Source organism: Neopsephotus bourkii, unplaced genomic scaffold, assembly GCF_033783945.1.
Source record: "Neopsephotus bourkii isolate Nb327-2 ecotype Australia unplaced genomic scaffold, CSIRO-AGI_Nbou_v1 NB_704, whole genome shotgun sequence".
In the NCBI taxonomy this organism is placed as follows: Eukaryota; Metazoa; Chordata; class Aves; order Psittaciformes; family Psittacidae; genus Neopsephotus; species Neopsephotus bourkii.
The window spans coordinates 231,661-237,332 of NW_026901203.1; the positions used below are offsets into that span (position 1 = coordinate 231,661).

The window sequence follows — 5,672 nt, forward strand, 5'->3', positions numbered from 1 at the left end:
TTAATTAACAATGCAATGGATTTATGCCCAGAAAACCCCTCCTATGTTGTTCTCACATACCTACTACAGATATCAGCCGAGTCCTTGCCCTTGTGCAGCCAGCCTCTTAAACCTTTCACCTTGCCTACCTATATTGCAGCAGTGAATGGAGTTAACAAAGGATAATACTGATCAAAAGTGTATTGGAATATCAACTTTTTTATATTTGTGAAAACTTATTGCACATATTTCTACATATAGACATGGAAAGATGTGTTACTTGACCTGTTCCTAAATAAAACACTATCTAAGTATTCCAATAATCCAGGACACCTTAACTGCATGTTTATGACAACCTTAGGCCAAAGTATGCAATACAAGGTATCAATGCAGAATGTGCATGTGCTAGGTGAAGAAGGTGACAGAATGGGCTGTTGGAAACATGCTCGGTTTATGGATGAACAAACTTCAGTCTTCAGGTGGTAGGTAAGGTCTTCTGCCTATCTCTCAGCATTGCTTCTGGTTCTGCACAGTTACGACACCGCACAGGCTCTCTGAGAGAGATTCTAGAAATGAAATGGTCAAGCCCCACTCACTCTTTTAATAGAAGTCACCGGCTCCTCTGACAGAGTAACAGCAACACGTGCCACCTAAAAATTTACTCCAATCTGCTACTTCAGTGCTATGATTTAACTGCGTGCTTTCAATTGGTCAAAACAATGCTCTTCTATTCCAAATGAAATCCAACTTCAGACTTAAGATTTTGCTTGAAGACTTTACTGTCTTTGCCTGGAAATAATCCTGTTAATGTTACATACTTGCTCAGATCTTGTCACTGAAAGTTGAGACATCTGAGAGTTAACAACTGTGCATGTACATGGTTCATGAAAGACTAATTCATTTAATAACTGCTAAAAGTTTTCACCCATTGGCAGAACTGTCAGACCCATGCTACAAAACCAATCTTATGACTTAAGAAGTTTCAGATGAAAAGAGCTAGGCTTCTTACAACACAGATCCAGATTTCCTCTTGCCAGGATTAATCACCACTACTGTGTCTCTCTCCTGGGGTACCTCTTGAGGGATACTCTTTTACAAACACATTGCATTTTAAAACAGTTCTCTGCAGGGGGCAGGGACTGTGCTCCAAACAACTAAAAGAATTGCACAGAAAAATTTCATGTTGCCTCTTAAGTGGCAGCTACTTCCATGAGCATTTTTCACTCTGCTCCTTATTAGTATTTTCTTTGAGGAGATCTTGGAATGTAAGACTTTCACATTAGTCACTAGATCTCACTTTACTTTAGTGAGTCTTGTTACTGAATTGATCCACTGAATTGATCCAAGAGGCTTTCTTCATCGAAAGATGTACTTTACTAGGCAGCTGATTATTTACTAGATTGGAAAATATATTTCAGAAGTGGAGATTCAGCTGAATTACCACATACCACCAATTGAATAAAGACGTATGAGCCTTCATTAAATGAATAGCAATGAAGAACGAAATTTTCCCAGTTACTTTTGAAATTGTTCAATATCCATGCTCAATCAAGGGTCCCCACTGCAAAGTTAACTGGGGGGGGGGCGCATTTGTTGTGGGATATTCTGTTCTGCTTTTTGCTTGGTTGAGTTTTTTTAACATACACCTAAAACAGGTAACACAGATGATACCTTTCCACCCATCATAACTGTATTACCCCCTGCAAAACAGAACTATAAACCAAGACTCCCAACTCACCATTCCCCCACTACACACATGCTGGTCAAACACAGATTTATAAGGCAAAGCAGAAAGAAAAACCTGTGGTCTGCCTTGAAAGAAAAATTTGTGGTCTGCTTTTCTTTCCATCCCCTTATTGCTCACCTAGAGATATGGAGCAGGTCCCCTCATGGATGTCCTCATCCCTTCCACGTGCTGCTTTGGCACAGCAGCACAAAGGAATCTGAATGCTGAAGAATTCAGATAGGTGCATAGATAACACTTGGACATGTAATATAACCATTATGCCATTTGCATTTGTATGATCTTATTGTCACAAATGTTTTGAGATTATGTTCTCTGCCCCCCTCCAAAATTTCAATTATGGTTTAAAACCGAAAAACCTAGTTTGAAAATCATCCAGGTCATTGTACGCATGTTTGCGTAAGTGGCTGTCATGAAGCCACCTAGAAAATATGAGCATCCAAGCTCTTTCTCAGTGAGTTTTGAAAGGCATCCTGGTCTCCCAAAACCTTGACTAACTACCCAAGTCAGGAAACAACAGGGGATTAAAACTCCTTAGCCTGTAAAATGGACAGTCTCTTCAGTTGGATTATATCATACACCACCCTCACCCCTCCAGGTGCCCAACATCACCTCCAAACAGATAGCATACAGTTTTGGATAGAAACAATTTATTATGTAGTGAAAAATACAACTGCTGTAGTTGTATTAGCTTCTGTGTCAAAAAAATCCCCCACAATCAACAGAACAGCAGCTTCAAAATTAGGTGTGAAGGTTCACAAACATTACAGATTTCACAGGAAATAAACCAGCAAGAGCTTACAGAACCATTGACAGAACATTAAAATTCAGAACATTCAAATTCAAACATTCAAAAATTTAGAAAATACTATTTTATAACATTCTAAACAAGCAGTACTGTATCAGCTCATTTCTAGCTTTTTCTGCCAGGGTAAGAGGCTCTATCCTCTATATCTTCTACTCAAATTGTTGCTGCTATTAATTTACTAAGTGATTTTCATTATTTTTTTATCCCCTCAAATTGAGTACAGGTACTCAACTGTACTATAGTGGACACCAGTCACTATGCAGTCTACATAATCCCTGTTTTAAGAACAGTGCTCTTGGAAAAGCTTCTTATTCCAGGAAAACTTGTGCGCTTGCCCTGAGCTGAGCAATGTTTCTGTTAAGAACATCTGCAGCTGCAAGCAACTCCTTTATACTGGGATTCTTCCTACAGTTAGTATCTGTGAAACTGAAGCATCCTAAAGGAGTGAACAAGTGCCTCCAAACCTCTAATTTTACACTGAAGACATCACAAGTAACAAGACCAACTATTTTCCTATTATTTGATTTAATTTAATTTAACCTAATTCAGCCGTTATATCTGATCAGTATTCACCTTCTTTTCCCTGGAGGTCCCCCGAGGAAACCTACAACACACGCCCAAAGTTCAGAAGGAGGAATGAATCCCACTTCACATCTACATGGAGGTAACTGTCTAGTTCTAAACCACAATGAACACAATGAATTTTTTTAAAAAGTCTTGCCAAGTCTGTCAGCAATTCATAAATACAGACTTTTCAATTTAACTTGAGAAAAAAGGACTAAAACCATTAAACTTTTAAGGTCTGGCGTTACAAAACTTCCTTTTTTTTCCCCCAACTTGGTGTGTTTTTCAGACATACGTCATCCAAAGAAATGGCTATTAGCCATAGCTCTGAAAGGTTTTCACACAGACACAGAATCCTGTTCTGGCTGTACTCATAACAGTCTTCATACAGGAACTCAAAACACACTTTCTCTGCAGTTGTCATCAGAGAACTCCAACTACATAAAACCAGCAATTTGGCCTGGAGGGAGGTCCACCTACCCTCATCAGCTTTTTTCTTAAGCAGAAGTAACTGGTTTGCTCTGTGTTACCTCCAGATCATATTGCCTCCTTTTAGCCAGTAAGTGATTACTCTGGATTATAATTTTTCTTATTTAACGCCTTTCCATCACAATGACATTTGCACTATTCTGTCACATTATTCTGTGTGGTATAATGTGGTATCAACGGTTCAGGTGCTACGGAAATCCCTATCCAATATATCCCTACTTCTACCTCACTGTTAACCTTTACACCCAGATTTCTCCTGCATTTTCTCTCTCGATCCTTTCCTAATGGCTATCCTGCTACAGCTAGCCAAGACAAGCAGTTCCCTCTGTTTTGCATAATTCCAGGGAAGCACAGAGCACAGATACTAACGACAGATGAAAGAGTTTTCTTTGAAGGCTCTGCTATCTATTTAAGACAGCCAGGCAGACAGAGAATAGGATTCCAACCTGGCTGTCCTAGGCAAGCAATGAAAAATTCAAAGAAGAAAAACAAAAGCAAGTGTTAGCTCTCCCTTTCCCCCCCTCCCTTTTTTTCCCCTTCAAAAGGGAAAGTCAGTTTCCCCTTTTTAGCCTCAGAAGTGTCCAGGAAGAAAACAGCCGCCAACAAACTTCTCACTATTCCGACTGGGTTTCATACACCAGAAGCACTGGCTATGTAACAGTTTCCAAAGTCCACAGGCAAGATTCCTGAAGCTAAGAAAACTTGCTGTATCAGAAATCAGGAGTCACTTTTCCATTTCTGTCCTGCTAACGTTCAGTCAGTGAAATTTAAATTCAGCTTTACAGTGGACCCAAAACCAATTGGTATCTCTACCGCAACTATTTTAGTAGCATATCAAATAAAAACCACAGCGTTTTTAACATAAATCAACTGAAAAAGATGGAAAATTCGTAATATAAGGCCCAACAATTTACCACGTGGCACTGAAATCTATCCCCTGGAACTGTTCAGTCAAGAAAAGGTATAATTTTATTTTAATTAGATTGCACAACTCCAGAAATCCCAGAGATACCAATGCAGTGACTTTCCACTTACAACAGCGCGTAACCAGAATGCAAAGTTAGCTTATTTGGCTCTTCTTCAGATTTCCTTAAGAAAGGGTGACTTGTTCAATAAACAGAACTGTTATTACTCAACAGCATGCAGTGTTCCGGTGGCAGATTATAACATAACTTCTGCCACATGCTGGCATGAATGCAGATGTAGTTCCTGGTTTTGTGCTTCTATCTTTCCTTAGTGTGTTTTCTTTTCCTCCTTCTATTCAATGTACTTCCTGTACTTAATACTCTGCAATCACTCTGATGTAGCTACAGAGGTTTTATTCTGGACTATGGTATGTCTAATAGCTGAAAGTAAATTAGGATCTTACAGGCAGCAGCAAGTATTCAGGAACATTTCCATTCTTTTGCTTAGAATCTCTGTTCTTATGGTAACCAAAATCACCATTCTTATCATTCAAACCATGGCAATTATTGGTAATAGGTAATGGGTACTATTGGTAACTCCCAGTAAACAGTTAAATGACCTATTTGCTGTGAAACATCAGGTAAAATTAGATGCAACTAGGGAAATACTTAACCATGTCACATTAAAAAACAACTTTGAACATTCACTTTAACCACTCCTGTGTTTTATACCATTTAAAGGTATTATTTGATTGCTGGTGAGAGATTGAGATTAAAGTAGTTTATTTTTTATTCACTATCTACGTTTCAAAGACCCTTTATTTCCTCCTAGACCTTGATAGATTTGTACAAGCTCTCAGGCTAGACAGGTTGCATAAAAAGAACCATGTGCCCAAGACAGCACGTTTAAACTTGAGATCAGGCCTTTTCCTGTTGATATTGTTTTGATAAATCCCAGCTGAAGGCTCTTTATGCACAACTAGAATACAGTGCCAAATTCAGCACTTGGCAGCACAAGCATAAAATGTGATTTATTCCTCTGAAGTAAGAATCCATTCCAATGCATCAGAATGAACATTTCTACATGCTTTTTAAACCAGAATATACTTTTTCATCTCAGCCTCCATTTTTCCGACACAGATACCACATAGAAACGATGTGCAAACCTCAGTAGTTCAGAAGC

At 38.8% G+C, this 5,672-nt stretch overlaps 1 long non-coding RNA gene across 1 annotated transcript; it reads right to left on the reverse strand.

The window, feature by feature from the left end:
* Positions 1-2,353: 2,353 nt before the first annotated feature.
* Positions 2,354-4,267, reverse strand: LOC133212434 (uncharacterized). The gene is made up of 2 exons (XR_009725474.1): positions 3,572-4,267; positions 2,354-3,526 (listed from the first exon to the last, which is right to left on the reverse strand). It is a non-coding gene; the product is annotated as an uncharacterized LOC133212434 (long non-coding RNA).
* Positions 4,268-5,672: the final 1,405 nt, after the last annotated feature.